Source organism: Fringilla coelebs (assembly GCF_963513975.1).
Source record: "Fringilla coelebs genome assembly, chromosome: 6".
In the NCBI taxonomy this organism is placed as follows: Eukaryota; Metazoa; Chordata; class Aves; order Passeriformes; family Fringillidae; genus Fringilla; species Fringilla coelebs.
The window spans coordinates 38,397,563-38,415,382 of record NC_140034.1 but is presented as its reverse complement, the minus strand read 5'-3'; the positions used below and the strand labels follow the sequence as shown (position 1 = coordinate 38,415,382).

At 46.9% G+C, this 17,820-nt stretch overlaps 1 protein-coding gene across 1 annotated transcript in view; it reads right to left on the bottom strand.

Annotated features, from left to right (window-relative positions):
• The window catches only part of LOC311154611 (transmembrane protein 263-like), a 201,884-nt gene that overhangs the window by 4,896 nt on the left and 179,168 nt on the right, over positions 1 to 17,820 (bottom strand). The window lies entirely within an intron of this gene.

Sequence of the window (17,820 nt, the reverse complement as noted above, 5' to 3'; positions counted from 1 at the left end):
CACCCCATCCGGCTGAGGATGGTTGTGCTGGCACATGGCACATGCTTTTATGTGCAAAATGCCTTGCCTTGCAGCCCTAGACTTCTTGGTGCCTGAAGGAGAAACCAAGGCAATCCCAGGCCTATGGCATAGCAGGAAAGGACTTTGAGAGGGGAGGAGTGGGAGCAGAATTGCATATGTGACAGAGAAGGGAATAAGACAGGTCAGTTACAGCCCCAAACTTGGAAGCCTTTGTGCTGTAGTGCAAAGCAAATCCCACTTTACAAGAGATATAATTCCCCTTCCGTGTGTGTTGGCTAATGCCAGTAAATCATAAAGACTAATGTTAGCATAGGAGACATGAACTACAGACAGCAACAGCTGATGTTTGTGTGGCCTGCAGGTCCTCAGAAACATCTGTTTGGAAGCAGGTCTGGGCTCGTGTCAGATGTGGAACTGAGGCACAGCACAGACTTATCTGCGAGAGTGGTAATTGAGTGAGCAGAGATAGCAAACTGCAGTTAAGATACAGTGACAGAAACGTCACCTCGGGTTGTACAAGCCCTCCAGAGATCCCAGCTATGTATTTAATAGTGTTAAGACAGTGCTTAAGTTACTACACTGTGTCACTGCCAGTTTACCTGTGCCAGCTGGATCAAGGCCAGCATGATATACCCACCCAAGCTGCCATCACACCTGCCCACAACACTGCAGATATAATGTTCACAGCTCAACCACTTCTTGGGAAATGGTTGACTCTGAACTGCTTCTCACGGGATTCAAACCTGACAACTCTACTGCTGGCCTGCACACAACCCTCTCCCTCTGCATCAGCTAACAAAGTGTGCAGGCAGCAAAGCAAGAGCAGCTCTTTTCATGGGCCAAGGTATTTGGATACTCTGACTTCTGATTCACTGCCAGTTCTCTCCATGAGATGAGTTACTAAAAATTGAAAAACACAATAAAGCAATCCCGGCAGGAAAAAAAAGGAGCGCGTTCACCCTGAAATCCACGGGGAGCTGGTGTGGAAGGTTTGCAGATCCAACGATGAGAATTCATTTTCTGCTTTTATTATTCCACTGTAGCTTGCGCTGTGTTTAAACACAAGTGACAACACCCACAAAAGTAGAGATGGTGGGCAGGTGATATCAAATCCATTGAAGTTTCCATTCTGGAATGGTGATTCAGTTCAGAAAGTGGCCAGTCCACCCAACTTGTTAATCTTCCTAATTCTCCAGCATGAAATAATGCCTCTGACCTCATAGTGTAAGAAAATAGCTTTAGCTGGGGTAATGAATATTGTATTTCCCACTCTGTTACAAAGACAGCAAAGTGGTGAATGTTTGTGCTTCTACAACTGCAGATGGTGCTGAGTGGGAATAATTTTTAGATGGACAACAAAATAGGAGCAGAAAACCTAAATGTTTATAGGCTCAGTTTTTCCCCTCCCTCAATGAAGTGAGCATCAGCAAAAAAATAATGCAGACAAAAAAAGGTTAAAAAAAACATGAGTTAGGTCTGTAAAAAGCTAAATAGCAGTTACTTGAGAATGATGCTGGCACATACTTGGTTATCCAACAGTTTTGTTAGATCTTTTCCTGAAGGATGGAAGCTCCCCTGACTTTATTCACTGAAGCATCTTGTTAGGTGGAGAGGACTACAGAAGGATATTGCTGCCTGTTCAATCACTGCAGTTTTGTTGTATTTGCATAAAGTGATATCAGACTCCAATTTTTCGTGAAAGCATCCAGATCCTGCTTATCACAGTCCAGCAGAAGGGGCTGAAATATTCCCCATTAGCCTAAGAGGAGCCCTAATACAACACCAAGGGTCTCCTTATCAGAAAAATGTGGGAGTAGCAATGTTGGGGCCCTGCTGCAATCACCATGGCAGAGGTGCCATGCCTTTTCAAGCCATAGAGTTTGTGGAGCTGTAGACTCTTTGACTCTCTCAACCCGAACCCAGAATCATGGCGTGATGATCCTTCCCTAGGTATTTTTGTCCTGGATTCCTCTAAAATTCTGCAGAGTTTGGAGTTTCTTGGATTCATACATTTTCCCCATAGCTTCTCTCAGTGTGAACAGAGGTCTCCCTTGGGCAGGGAGTCTGATATTCACTGGCTCTGATGACTTGGAATAACCCTTAAACTGCACATCTATCTGATAACATGGACTGAAATATGGAGAAGGGCCAGTACAGAGTTTCCAGTGTACAGTTCTACCCAGTATACAGCCTATTCTTTACCTATTCCTCAACAGCTTCTCAATGGTTTTCTTTTTCTCCTCTCCCTCAATGTTACTGAGACCCATCGGCTCCATGTCCAGTTCAGCTGCTAGTCCTCAACTGCTCCACAGTGCTTATCCAGTACAGCCATTTCTGTGTTTTGTCTGCAGTGCAAGGACAGAAAGAACTGAGGGGTCCAGAAATCCATGCAACTGTAAAGCAGGACAAGGTAAAAACTAGAGTGATCCTCCAAACAACCACTATTCTTCAAGGATAGCAGGTCTTGTATTCTTGCTCCCCTGTGTGAGGAAAGGGATCCTTTGTGTCCCAGAGGACTGCAATGCAGAACCTTTGGGCAATAAACACCTACTGGCATGCTCAGCTGCAGAACCAAGACCTATATCAATGTAGCAATAATCTTTCTGGCTCTCCCCCAGTAAAACTGCATCTTAGGCTACCTGGAACCTATCTGTAGGGAGAATTATGACTCTGGAGCTGCCCAGCTATCTGAACTACACTAGTGTAAGAATCTCTTACATGGAATGTGAATGCCTGCAGGTGGACAGCCTACAGACCAGAGAGAAGGTGGCAACTGCAGACGAGGTTGAGGGAGGACTCTGCCAGCAGAGAGTAGAACATATTGGACAATGTGTCAGGAAACACTAATGAAGACAAGGCAAGGACAAAGGTTCTTTCTGCTTAAGCTTGGCAGAGACAACAAAGCTCCAGCGCACTGGAGCACGAGTGCTTACACACTGCCTGCACCTGGTCTGCAGCCACTTTCACAGTCCTTAAAACTCCTCAGGCATAAGGGATGGAAGATCTGGCCCTGGGAGGGTGGGAGGCTGCTGCAGAAGCACTCTTAACAGCTCCAACACAAAGCAGATGTACTACACCAAAAAAACTCCAAACCCATCAACCAAATATACAAAAACCCAAACCAAAACCCAAAGATGCTCAGGTTTGAATAGATTTGAACAGAAAAGGTAAATCCCTGGTGACCCCAACCACAAGGGACCACATCCTAACCTGGTGGCAAGCTGAAATGAGTCATATTTGTTCTATATTCCAGATGATGCACTGAAAGCTTTCAAGCTATCCCTGGTTAGTTTGTCTTCAGGATTGCAATAAACCCCACAGTAAGCTGTCATGTAAGATAAGCATCAGATTTACAGTGCAAATTAGTCTCTCAGACAATGGAGCGAGCTAAGCATTTTGTTGGCACAGAGGAGTCCAGATTAAGAGCAAGACAGACAGCAGAGATGAAAAACACAAAATAATCAGAGAGACAGACACACTGCCTAAGCAGGGAAACAGTTCTGTTCCCTGGAGCTGGCTGCAGCCCATGCTGTTCATGAAAGCTCTTCACAACCTTTTTCCTCTCCATCAATGACCTGGCCTTTTCAAGGGTCCCTTCAGCTTCACTTCACCCCATGGCAGCTTAGAACAGAAGAATAAGTAGGAGAAAAGAGTTGACTAAAAGGCCCTCCTGTATCAATGCCTGCATTCTGGGCTGGGGCTGGCACCCCACACAACAGAGGTGTTTCCCCACACTCTCCTCCTTGGCCACTGCCACCCGCATTCCCCGCTGGCTTCTCTGCCAGAGCAGGGGTCCTGCCCACTGGGGGAGCTCTTCTCACCTGATCCTAACAGCACCTGTGAATTAAGCAACGGTGAGATTGTTAATAACAGATACAACTTTCTGTGCTGCCATGACACTTTTCAGGGCTTTGCACTGCAGTCATTTGGAGAGACAAAAGGCAAGCCTGTGCTAGTGCCCAGTACAAATTGCACAGGCAGTACTCTTGCCCTCAGCCCCTGCCAGCAGGTGATATGACAGGCAGGGCGAACTCTTTAAGAAGGACTTGTGCAAGTTGTTTGTTCCTACTAACTTATAAAAACAGCCCCAAGCCACGAAAGCAGTGTCAGAGAGCAGCACTAGTTTTGCATCTTTCCATTCCTGCTGGGCTCCAGACAAAGCAGCCAGGCTGCTCAGAGGCCTACTAAAAACAGTCAATGTCATCAGTCTGTCCCTCAGCAGATGTGAGAGGAAGGGGTGAGGTCACTAGTTCAAACCTGAATTACTCCTCTGACAGCTATTAAGTGGCCACTGGTTGATTTAGGCAGGTTGCCTCAGGAACAAGCAGGGGGTGGAAGGTCAACTACTTACAGAGTTTAGTTCCATCTTTTCCCAGCTCTTTTTTAAGCAACACTAAGGAAGTCATTCTGACCTTTACTGTCTCTGCCCCACTGTGACTGAAAATGGGTGATTTTCTGAAAGCCTTGGTTGTTGAGTCACAAACAAGAGAGAAGTTTCCAGTCCCGATGTTTCTTGGAGAAAAAACTGAAAGTTTGATTCAAGTGCACTCTTAATGCTCTGACAACCCCAAGTGGATTATTGTTATTTTTAACCTTGTGACTTTTTCAAGCCTACCTCAATTTGAAATGCATGGGGCTGGCACTGATGTTTCTCTTCCCTTTCTGTAAAGCAAAACTGAAGTTAATGATCCCCATTTCCTTGTATTGCCATGCTGTCATGAAGGTTAATTAGGTACAGTTGGTGCAGTGCTTTAAACAAGGAAATTGTACTTGTACCATCATGACTGGCACTGATATGATTCCTGTTCCCATTCTCAGTGAAGACACCAACGACAACTTCCAGTTTATCTCTGGACAGGTTTCCAATTTCCAGACAAATCACAAAGATGAAAAGAAAACTTGCCCCACCCCCACGCACACCAGCCTGCTGTTGTGGGGCTACACAAGGTTCTCCTGCAGCCGAGACCTTCCTTTGGGTGACGCGCTCCTCGGCTGGCACAAGCAGCTGAAGCAGGCAGAGACCACTCTGACTGCTGGGCACAACTGAAATCTCACTATCACCTAGCAGGACCCTTCTCCAGAGAATCACCAACACTGCCTTCTTCCAGGCCCTGTCTGCTGCTGGAGAAAGCTTAGCTGAATCTTGCAGGTCACATCTGTAACAGGCATTTACGTCTGAGAGGAAGGAACTGCTGTTCATGTCCTTTTTGTCATTTTTGGATCAAAGATCGAGATCCTGCAGTGTCACAGGCAAATGTTAAAGGGAGAGCTACCAAATGTTTGTTCTTCAAACACTCGTGCTTCACTCCTGCCATCAGTCCTATGCGGCAGCTGTTGGAAAAGGCTTTGCAGGCTCAGCAGCTGGGCTCTACCCAAATGCTAAAAACCACGATGGCTGCCACCAGCAAAAAGCCTAGAAATGCCACATGAAATTTAGCCCTGGAGTTTTAAACTTTAACTCTGCAATCAGCAAGACATACTCGTCTCTCTGCAACATGACTGTTCAGGAAGCTGCTGCACACAGCAAAATGGGGCAGCTGTCTCTGCAGCCCAGCTTACCCCAGGGCTCTTCACTGGCACAATGAGCTTTAATTGTTCCTTGCACATGCCCCAGGAGCAGTATTAACTGCTGAAGCATCTACCTTGAAGCACTGAGAGATAGGGTTCAGGAGGGTAAATGAACAGTGATATGGAGTGGCTTGTTTTCCTCAGCTGAGCCCTGGGAGAGAAGCAGCCAAAGTTCTGACTTTGGAAGTGCGAGGCTTGGTTGGTTGGGAGCTTCCTGACTCTCTTTGCTAGGAAGCTTCGTGTCACCAAAACAGAAACTCTTTGTAAAAACACAACCATGTTCTTCAAACTTTCACTGAAGAAAGCCTTCAGGGAGATTGACTCAGAGCAGGTAATAACCCATGGTCAAGGGATTTGACCAGGCTTGAGTCAACGCAAGGACACTGCCAGCCACACAAGCACACACGCATGCACACGCACACACACGCACATGCACACACACAAAATGGCCTAAGCTCAGTGATTTGCACTTTTTTAAAACTGTTTCACTTTGCAAGAAGAGATACTAACTGTACTAACTGGGGGAGATGCATAAACTTATCCTCTCACTTCCTAAGTGCTTTCAAATACCAGAGCCAGGATCTCCTCTGACATGGGTTTCTGTTTCTTGAAATATAGTTGTTCCTTTGCTTTACCATTCCTTTGCAGGAGGTGACTGGGTTTTTTGATCCAGAAATATCTCTTTTATATAGGTACAACATTTTGTCAGGAACAGCCAGAGTCTCCTTCCATCAGGATTTCCTGCGACTGTTTGATTCTTACAAGTCTTCAGCTACTGGTGCATAGAGATGAAGACAGGATGTCCCACAGTCCAGAGTAGTGGTCCATGTGCCTCAGAAAAACACAAGTGAGCTGCCAGACAGGTAGTATCATCTACTAGAAAAGATGTGGATGAGGTAGGAGCCATGAGACCCAGATCTGTTCTCAGCATTATTGCTGACAGCTACGTCTCCTCTGCTTCCTCTGCACGTTCCTGGCTTGTTTCAGCCATGGATGGTGTGACTGCCCAGACAACACGCTGGGGATCCTGCACGACCTGCAGTGGAGTGGGCTGGCAGGCAAGAGTTAATCCCAGCTCTTCAAAGCCCAGCAAGTTGGGAAAGGAAGAATCCCACCCTTTGCAGACGGGGAACTAATGAACACTAACTGGTTGGCCTTGTGGTACTTAGAAACAATCTCCCAGCTCCCACTGACATACCCACCCTCTCATCCTAGAGAGAAACAAATGCGCACCAGGACAAAGTTCTCCGAAGCATGCCATCCTTCTGATGCAGCTCACAAGGGCTTAAGGATGAGGATTTACCCTTTCTGTAGGCAGCTGGTTTAGGACTCTTGTGTCATTTGATGTAAATATCATCTCTTACAATGGTGTATGGTTGTAAGAAAGATGAGCCCACAGGAGAGAACTAGAGCAAAACTACCAGTGATGTTGGCCCTTCAGGAAGAAAGAAATCTGGACATTTCCCCTTCTATCTCCATTGCAATATCTCTTTCCATGTGGAACAGATACAGAAACAGGCTTTTGCTGCTGCCAGACACGCCACTAAAGAGCCTAAAGGATGTTTCAAGGCTTCTGACAGAGTGGAAAGATGATCTTGAAAGGCAAGAGATTCCAGCTTGCCACAAAGAACTGAGCACAGTGACTGCTTCCTCCCTACCATCGCCACCCTCTGGGCCCTGGGCTAGAAAATGCACTGGTGCATTAAGGCAAGTATGAACAGCAAGGGACAGCTATCAGCTGGGCTCCACCTTTCCTGTACTTGTGTTAGAAGCATCAAAAGCAGCCAGCAGACTTGACTTGTTTGAACTTTATGTTCCTGCCTATCTTCAATTTCCACTTTTTGCTCCACCTACAGGCACTCGGAGCAGTTCAGCGGCTTGCTTAATAGCTTGGCAAGAAGGAGCACATAAAGCTCCACCAATGGCTCCTTTTCCTTTTGGAGTCTCATCACTGCTACACTGAGATTTTTGGATCACAAGGACAGGAATCACCTCTTGCCATGAATATGGACTCTTGAGCCCACTTAGGGATCTGTGGGTGGAACAGGAGTAATCCAGCAGACTCAACAATTTTCAGTGGCCTCAAGCTTTAAAGATTTGAGGAGGAGAGCTTTCCAACAGAAAAATTTATTCCTTACAAATAACCCTTCCTAGCATTTGTGCCCAGGATGAAGAGACCATCTTTTTAAGCTTGCTCTTTGACCCATGCTAGCTCAGCTCTTGTCAGGGCACATCACCTCCTCTGTCAATTCTGTAGCAGTGGCTGCACATTCTTCACTGAGCTGCTTTCAGCTGCTTGTGATAGTACCTGGCACAAAGAGACCACAAATGAATCAGAGGATCTTGTTAAACAGTCTTGTTAATTCAGCTCTGATAAAGACACAGGAGGAAAAAAAAATCAATATTTGTAAAGTGAAAAGGGACAAAATCCATAGAGAAATAAAGGTAATTTTCACGGAGCTATGAGGCCCTTACAAACAATGGAGAGCAAATAACATAATCCAAGCTTATGTAAGAAATAACTTTTCTTCCATGCTCCAGTGCTACCCAGTGGATTTTAAACAAAGGCAGACTCCGTTGAGCCTCCTCTGTCCAGTGAGGCTAAAAGTCCTTCCCACAACAGTATTGCTAACTCACAATTTATCAAAAAAGCACATGAAGTTAGGTCCCAGCAGCAGTTTGGGGAGAAACATAGGAGTGAGACTAACTAAGAGGAAGGTGCTCTAGGCTGCCAAAATCAGACATCAAAAGTCCCCTTTATTTGTTCACAAACTGCCATGAATATTTGGTGTACTCTGCCATTACATTATCAAAGGCGTTATCTTGTAATCTCTGGAAACACGTGATGGTAACTTGTAGCAGACACAGAGCTAGCTAGAGCTCTGAGACCTAGAGATAAGCAAACGCCAAGCCATAGTAACTAAGCCAGAAGTCCTCACTCCGGTCTCCAGGCCTAGCTTATCTCTCTGTGACCCCATAGGCCATTCTCCCTAACCTGTACAATTGGTCAGTTCCTGAGCCCTTGTACCCTTATAAAAGAGGCTACTTTAGCCCATTCTAGCAGAAGAGCTGTCGCCAGAACCCTTCATGGACCTCTCAATAAAACCATCACTGTGGATTCTCCGAGGCATCTTCTTCCTCTCTCTGCCTGCCTGAAGCCACTGCTCAAGCCAAGGCGCCTTTAGCAAGCTGAGAGCTGAAACTATAAAAGAGCTGAGATCACTAAGAGCTGATAATCACTGAGCTTGCTAAGGTAGCCACAGCTATAGAGCAGTTTGGGTTTTGGATGCTTGGCCTCCGGAAGGCTGAGCAATCCGCCCCAAGCCTGCTTGCCTGGGGCACCCTGATCCTGCAGGGATCCAGCTATCTGGCTAGGAGCATGCCCCCATGGCTTTTCAGTAACTTGAGCATTTTACATCTGAGATATCCAAGAATTTATCAAAAAATACTCCTAGTTAAGTTGGGAACGTATCCTGCCTTGGTAGTAGGGAAGGATCCAAGTCCAGACATTTAGTTTTTCCACTCCTGGAGAAGTTGAGCAATGGATGCTGATGCTTTTCAGCAGGATGGCTGGCACCAGTGAAATATTCAGAAATTCCTCATTTATTCTGATTACGTGTTCCCTACTTCTCTCCAAGGCACATGGAAGAATTGAAGAAAAAAATGAATGGCAGCTCAAGAAGCAAAGGCAGAAATTTAAATGACCTTTGACTCAAAGAAATGACCCGTTCATCCCAGAGGCTATACAGGGGTCTTTCTGTCTATCCAAAGGATAACAAGGCAGTTAAGCTAAAAGCTGCATCCTACAGAAGCAGCTGAGGGGGGGATTTACTGGGTAGGTACAGATATGCTTGCCTGCTCATGCTCCAGTATGCCAGGAACAGGCAGGATAGGCCTTTATTATTCTGCTAGAGGAAGGTGATTTGATGGCCTAGTCTCAAAAACTCATTTTCACATCTCAGCTGACAAGGGGAGAGCACTGCAGTTATGAGTGGGCAGGTATGCTGCCTCTGGGAGCAAACAAGCAGAGCATCTCTCCCCCACAGCCAGGCTGAACAGAGAAGGTTGGGGACTCATCCGTGTCTCAGACTATTAGATCTCTTCTAGTGCAAAAATCATCCCCCAGCTCTGCACCCAAACCTCTCAGTGTCCCCTCACCCTGTCACTTCAGAGAGAGCCAGATGGTGCTACCTGTTGTTTCCTCAGTGAGCCCATCACCAGGAAATCTCAGCCTGGAATGCATAAATTAGAGATAGCACTAACACTGCCCAAAGAGACATCAAACCTGGCCTCTGTACTGCACAGACAAAAAGCTGCTGCTTAGGAACACAAACATGGAATTGTGACAGTTCCCTTTGCTTCTGTCCATATTCATGTCCTTTCTCTTTCCAGGGCACATTTCAATACAGCACAGCAGGGATGCTATGCACACTTGGCTTTTTGGGTGGTTACTGAACTCTCCCTGGTGCTGCAGGTAAATTGGACTCTGACATTGTGGCGGGACTGCCATGGAGCCAGGGTCCAGCCTGGCTCTCAGAAATGCTAGGATATCTAGGCCTCCCTTTAAGATTAGTGCTTTATATAGTTGGAGGAATATCTGGAATAAGAGAGACTCCTGCTTGCTGCCACAAATCAGTCCCTACACTCTCAGTCTGTCATGGGAGGGCCTGGTAAACAGGCTGTGCTTTGTCTGAAAGGGAGGAGCCCCTATTGCCTCTTGGCTTTCTCCTGAGCCAGTCTTGACTCTAGCTTGAGACGCCGCCTGTCACTGCCTGGAGAAGACCAGTTGACCATTAAATAGTAGAATCACAGTGTGTGAAGTGAGAGAGCCCAATTCCCTCTCTATTCCAGTTTTAGTTCTCCTGAAGAGTTTCTATTCTGCAGGACATCTCTGTTGCACTGGGAGGGGGAGTATCAAACTATCTCCTGTCCATTTCAGCAAGACCTTCCCTAACTCAAAGATGTCCCTTCAGTCTAGGGAACCCAGTTCCCAGCAGGGATTTAATGTCAGTTTCAAAAACATTACTAATACTTCTGCTCTCATTTGCTTTAACAATTGCTGAAAGTCTTCCCATGGGACAGTGATGTGCTGCAGAAGGCTGAAAGGCTGGAGAATCCAAGACCCCTCTGGATCACTACCCTCCTCTGGTATCTACCTGTTGTCAAGCAAAGCCAACTTGGCTGTCAGAACAGGGCTCTGTGAAAAAAAATCAGCATCACACCTACAGCAGCCATTCAGGCCTTCCAGTTAAGACATGTACTGTCTTGATTCTGTGATGCAGCCCAGCCTGGCAACGCTGTCATGCTTCTACTGTTGGGAAATTGAGAGCAACATAACCCTCCTCTACTGATTCCCCTAAATTTTCTTCTGCAGTTCTGTACACACAGGGGAGCAACAGGGCAGAACAATTGATTCCTTTAAAAATGAGGGAGCATCCAAGGATGCTTTCAAGTACCACACTGCAGAGCTGCAGGATCTATGTGTCAGGCTCTTCCCAAATTTCACACAAGGATTTCCAGCTCAGCTTGTGGTCCCCATGCATGCACACGCTGCCCTCCTTCTTGATAGAATAAAACTTTTGAAACTCCAGATCTCACCATGCCACAGTCCAGCTTGGCTAGTGCAATCATTACAGAAATTTGTTTGCACCTTTATTTTCTTCCCTTTGTTTCCAATCACATGCATACCGGGAACAACTGGAGTGACGTAAATCTAATCAGAGGCTGATGCCACATCAGAAATCCCATCAAGCTATCTTCCAGTCCCAACAAGCCTTCCCCTGAAACAAACCATCTTGTCATGTCTTGGAGAACCCCTGTGTATATTGTGTTCCCAGCAAGGTTTCTTCATGGGCTCATGAGTCAGAAACTTTTTATTTTACAAACTATCGACAAAAATCTTCTCTATTTAAACACCTATCTAGCTCTTATTGGGGTTTTTCTGGAGCTTTTCCTACCAAAACCAATTCTGTATTGAGGGATTCCAGGCAGAAGAATCTTAATTTTCCAACAACACAGAGCCTAAATGGCCTAGGAGCCCCTGCACTTAGCATTTCATGTCTGCTGTGCACAAGCAGGGCTCAGCAGGTGTTGGCTGGAGGGAGCCAGGCAACCTCTGCAAATCCCCTGCTCTCCTGTCAGGAATACAAGTGGAAATCACCTCCTGACCTGCACCTGAATGATGCCACCTGCAAGAAGAAGGAAGTGCTAGAAGGGCTGGAAGCCTCTGGCCCCAGTAAGCAGCTGGGAGGAGCAGCAGGGTGGGCAAACCTGGCAGTGCCAGAGAACCAGCCAGCCCTGCCTGGTGCTCCAGAGAAAGAGGGGCACTGCACACCCCTTGCACCTCCGGCACCACAGGAGGCAAATTTGGCCCCTCTCTGTGTGTCATGCAGGCAACCCAGAGACTCTGGCACAAGAGGAAAATGCAGCCACTCCTCAAGCTGTTGACCAGGAGACGCTGGCAGAGACCCCAGCATAAGAGGAAAATTCAGCTGCTCCTCTAATTTATCAAGCAGGAGTCACAGACGGAGGCCCTGGCACCAGGTGCTGCAGGGAAGCCCCTCGGCACGTGGTCTCTGAGGAGAGGGCTGGGAGGGGCAGTGTACTGGGAAGGGCACTGGCCCACAGAGTGGCCACTGGGGGACACATCTCACAGGAGCTCTGGCACATCTGGAAGAGGCAGAGAGAGCCCAGGAGAGCTCCCTGGGCCCAAATCAAACATTCCACCACATTCTGGAAGGTGTCCTGGATGAGGTGCCACTGTTCTGCTGCCCAGGTTGCAGCAGGGGTCTCCACATTCTCTGCATGAGGTAAAAGGCACCCAAGAGCAGGCCGAGAGAGACCTGCAACTTGGAAAATCCAGTTGCCACCACCAAACTAGCCCAGGCTGCAAAACTTACTACTCCTAAATGCTGAGTCCTGAAATGGACTACAAGACACACAGCCTCCAACCCCCAACTTCCAGACTGATGTTTAAGAAGTTTTATCAAGCCTCCTGAGGCTGCATTCAAGCATCTCTCCAGCTTGGGGCCATCCTGTGCACGCACAGCTGCATTCTGCCAAGCACTAAAGGCCTCTCTTCCCCTACAGCAACAACTTGGCTGCCCATTCCCTAGCTGGCTAAAGGCAGTACCTGGAAGCCATCCAAAGGCAGTAAGTTTCTTGCAGCTGAATATGTTTAGTCCCTCTCCTAGGGCATGCTCTCCATTACACAGCTATTGTTTATGACCCCAATTATCTCCCAGAAACTGGTCCTTGCCTGCAGTTAATAACCAAGGCTAAATGATCAAGTGTTAGGGCTCAGGCAAACTGGTTGTTAACTTCTCTGTCAACCAAGTTCAGAGTCTTTTACTGCTATTAGAAACTCAGATTAATGATGCATAACAGAAATGAACTCTCTAGTGACACAGCTAGGTGAGGTTAGGAGAGGGGGGAAAAGAAGAATCACTCCTTTTACCTGGAGGTATCAACTAAGTAAGGAGGAGATGAGCCACCCTTTAACTCTCTTCTCATCTTCTCTGATGTCTGGGAGACAAATATCAAAGAATATCTTATTTTGCAGAGTAATTTTAACTTTCTTAGGATCTGACACATGTGGGCAGGTCTGGAAGTGAATTGGGCTCACTGACCAGAAACTGCTTTCAGAAATGTATTAGATTTGCATGGCAAGCTTTTGGTAGCTGGGGTGCCACAGGGTTGTCTTCTGTAAGAGGCTTCCAGAAGTATCCCTCATGTCTGACAGAGCCAATGCCAGCCCACTAGAAGATGGATCCACCACTGGACAAGGATAAACCCATCAGCAATGGTGGTAATGCCTCCATGATAACACACTTAAGAAGGGAAATGAAAAAAAATATTGCTCAGAAGTACTTGTGGCCAGAGAAGTGAGAATATGTAAGGAGAAACAACTGCACAGACACCAGAGTCAGTGCAGAAGGAGGGGCAGGAGGTGCTCCAGGAACCAAAGCCCAGACTCCCCTGCTGCCTGTGGTGCAGACCTTGGTGGGGCAGCTGTGTCCCTGCAGCCCATGGAGGTCAACGGGGGTGCAGAGATCCTCCTGCAGCCCCAGAGGACCCCAGGCTGGAGCAGGGGGATGCCCAAAGCAGGCTGTGACCTGCTGGAAGCCCAGGCTGGGACAGGCTCCTGGCAGAACTTGAGGACCCATGGAGTGAGGAGCCCATGCTGGAGCAGGTTTGGTGGCACCTGTGACCGTGGGGCGGACCCATGTTGGACACTGTTCTTGAAGGACTGCAACTCATGGAAAGGGACCCACACCGGAGCAGTTTGTGAAGAACTGTGGTTTGTGGGAAGGACTCGTGTTGAAGAAGGTTGTGGAGGACTCTCTCCTCTGGGTGAGACCCCACACTGGAGCAGGGGAAGGAGTCTTTCCCCTGAGGAGGAAAGAGCAGCAGGAACCACGTGATGAACAGACCATAATCCCCATTTCTGTCTCCCTGCATCTCTGGTGGGGAGAAGGCAGAGAATTGGGAATAAAGTTTAGCATGGGAAGGAGGGAGGGGTGGGGGGGAAGAATGTTTTAAAGATTTGTTTTACTTCTCATTATCCTACTTTGATTTTGCTTTGTAATAAATTAAATAATCTCATCATGTTGAGTCTGTTTTGCTTCTGATGGTAATCAGTGAGTGATCTCTCCCCATACTTATCTCAACTCAAGTTTTCATTATATTTTCTCTCCCCTGTCCTGTTGAAAAGGGGAGTGAAAGAGTGGCTTTGGTGAGAACCTGGCATCCAGCAGGGTCAAACCAATACAAGAGATCTCTTCCAAACTGTAATTCCCACCCTAATATTTCAGATTTCCAACAGTTAGCAAGGGCTGGTGAATTCTGCAAGCCCCTGAATGGTAGGAAAGCAAGACCTCACTTGGGAAAGAAAGGCTATATAGAACGAACACGCATAGAAAGGAATCTCGGGTTTCAAAGGGAGATCTACACCCAATGACAGATGTATTGCTAGCCTTTCCCAGCCTACTCCTCGCTGGTTCATCTATAAAACAGCTCTCCAACAACTCCTCAGAAAATAGTAGTTTCAATCCAGAAAATGCTGATGCTGAATCCCTTTCACAGATCTTTCTGAACACTAATGGGACACCACCACCCTTGTGCTTACAGGGGCCACAAGGTGCCTTACAGGACATAATTTTCTCAAGAGATTCACTCACTTCTACCCATAGTATACGGAAGCCTGGCTCTGGGGAATTACCACTATGGCCTTGGTAGTTGGTTTGACCCAATCAACACAGAGACACTCTGAGAGTACCAGAAAAATAAACCCAGGCAGTGCAGCTGTGCAACCCTGCGGTCTGGGACAAATGGACAATGACATAGGAAGAGTAGCTAGAACAAGCATAAGGATTTATGTCTGTATATACATTACAGTAGGACTTGGTGCCTACAAATGACTTTGGGTGTGATGAGCTCACTGCCTGAATCTTGGAGTATGGCTATCTCCTCCTGCCACCACAGATATGCAGGGAATGGGAAAAGAAAGGTCTTGAAAGGTCTTCTGCAGCCAACCTCTCCTGCTCGGATATCTGTCCCTTCAGCTCTCTTCTGGGACAGATGATACTCTAGACTCCTTCTTTTCAAAATCTGCCAGACACGGTCCAAAAGACATTTATTCTCCTACCACTCCATTCATAAGCTCAGAAAAGACAGACAAGGAAGGAAGATTGGGAACAGAAGAGGGCACTTTTCCCTGTCTGATCAACTTCTGGATGACAGAAGGCCACAGATGCGTGTCACCATGTGTGCCAGCCAGGTAAAGATGGGCGCCTCTTCTATCAAGTAGATGGTGAATGAAACACAGTGATACAGGAAGAAACAGATTTTCTGGTGGTGTGAAGAGGATGCAAGGATCATCCTGCACTTACAGAGCAGCACTCAAAGCACGCAACTTTTCTTGCAAAAGTCTGCTAGTACTTTTTCTGTCCTGCCCAATCCATTCCCAGCCACAACCTTCATACCTGTGTGAACGCTAATGAAAATGGAGTGCTAGTTATAGTGTTTGGGCTGCCACCAAGGGGGAGGCTCTGTCAGTAGACACATCAGCACTCAGATGCCCCACAGAAGTGCAAGTGGAAGAAGCACAAACAAATGCTTTGGTGTGAGGCCATGCCTGTAAGACAACAGCCATCAGCTAGGGAGCCTGTGGGCGGCCATGGTCACAAGGGAAGCTCAGTGGCTGCTGAGTCCTCAGCTGCCATCTCCACCAGGGCCTGGCAAAAGCAACCTGGCCACCACTCCTTGAGACTGCTAAGGCAGTTTTAAAAACACACTCCTTCATCCTTATGCATGGATTTACTTATTCATGTATTCTCAACAGAAGCACCAACGGCCATAATTGGATCCATTACTGGGTTATTAGAGCTCTCAGTCACTGCCTCTGCAGCTTCACACGGGTGCTGGGGGAATGCACGGGAAGAACAAACAGGGCAGCGGCATGGCCAGTGGCAGGGGCTTTAAAAATCCATTAAGTTGTTGCTGTGGCAACAAAAACAAAATTTCTGGCAGGAGCTACTATATGTGGAGAACTGTAAATTTCTCCATTTGTGGAAAACATTGGTCATGTCTCTGAAAGGGAGGTGGAGGAGAGACAGAAAGAATGGCTCTTTTCAGAGACTGTTACAGCAAGAGCCAAAACCGGTCTGCTCACAAATTTATTCTTATGGCAAGCGCTGAGGATGGTTGGATTCTACATACCAGAGCTTCCCAGGAGGCAGTGCACCAAGACAGAGCTGGCATGTTTGGAGGAGCATTTCTAGGTATTCAGTCTAGCTGGTCTTGAATGCCAGGAAAACCACTGGACTGCAGCACAGACACAGCACTGCAGCCCACTCACTACTACCTTCACCTTCCTCCTCTGCCCCACAACCTGTCCAGGCTCTCCATGGAAAACTGAAGTTTGTCTGGGAATTAGCTTTCACTAAGATGATAGACTCTGGAACACCAAAGTTTCCATCCGTAAACAGTGGTAAATGAAAAGGCAGTTGTTGGGTCTGGAAAAACTAAAATCTGTCTAGAAGGGCTGTTCCTGGTTTCAGAAAACACCACAAGTGTTTCAAGAGTGGTCAGCAGGGCAGTAACCACCTGGATGAAGTGTCATGTATCCCAGGTTCAGAAGGCTTCCACTACTTTAGTATCACAACAGGGGTTGCAAAGTTTCAGGCATCTCAAGTTCACGTTTAATTATAATGTAAGACCTGCAAATGCAGAATCAGTGTTGATTTAATGTTGATTGATTTACGCTAAACAAGCTGTGCTGTGCCACCTGTTTAATTTCTGGGAGATCTCCCAGATCATGTCTGAGCCTCCTCAGCTAACAGACCAATGGCCCCACACCCAACCTTTCCTGTTCAGGATCATGGTTCATCAGTTTGTTACTTATGAAGTAACTCACTCAAGTTAGGAAATTCAGAGCAGCACAGATTCCTGATGTGTAACTCTGAATTCTCTCAAGTTTAGTGTATAGGTTGGAGCTACCTAATGGGCACTTTGCAAAAAGATTCAAGAGTGACAGTGGATGCTGCCAGCAGAAAATTTGCCTACTGAGAGATATTGTACAGGCAAAATGACTGATGACAATATCCAGCTTTTCTCTGGAGTCAGCAACTTAACTACAAAGACTTTATTGCAAGTTAGACTCACTTGTGGGATTGATTTCCACTGTGAAAGGAGGAGCAGAGGGAGCAGGAGGACAAAGATGTGGGGACTGGTGTTGGGTCAGCACAGGGGAGCGGCATCCAAGCTGCCCCATTATAATGCTACCAGTCTCCTCTCCTCTGTCCCCTGGTGACAGAGAGGCTCACAGCTTCCTGACCCTGGCTCTCATGGCTCACATGACTTCACTGCATTAATGATCTCAGTGAGAATTTTTTAAGCTGATTGACAGAAACCTGGAAAAAACCCACCTAGGAGCTATGAGACTGCACCATTGCCAAAGGGGAGCTTAATACAGGGCAAAAGAGAGGCACTGGCTAAAGGCACTGGAGGTCTTTAAATAGACACCCCAGGTCTGGTCTGTACAGCATTAAGGACTGTGGTGAGTCTCTGAGGTCAAGGTAAGAAATTAATACTTACAAAGCTCAGCGAGGCTTATGCTTACAATAGAACATTAATTATCCTGTTAATCAAAGTAAAAATCCTTCAGTTTTGCAAATCCAGCCAGCAAAAGGCTGCAGATCCACAGCTCAGACATTTAACCCTGAGCTACCC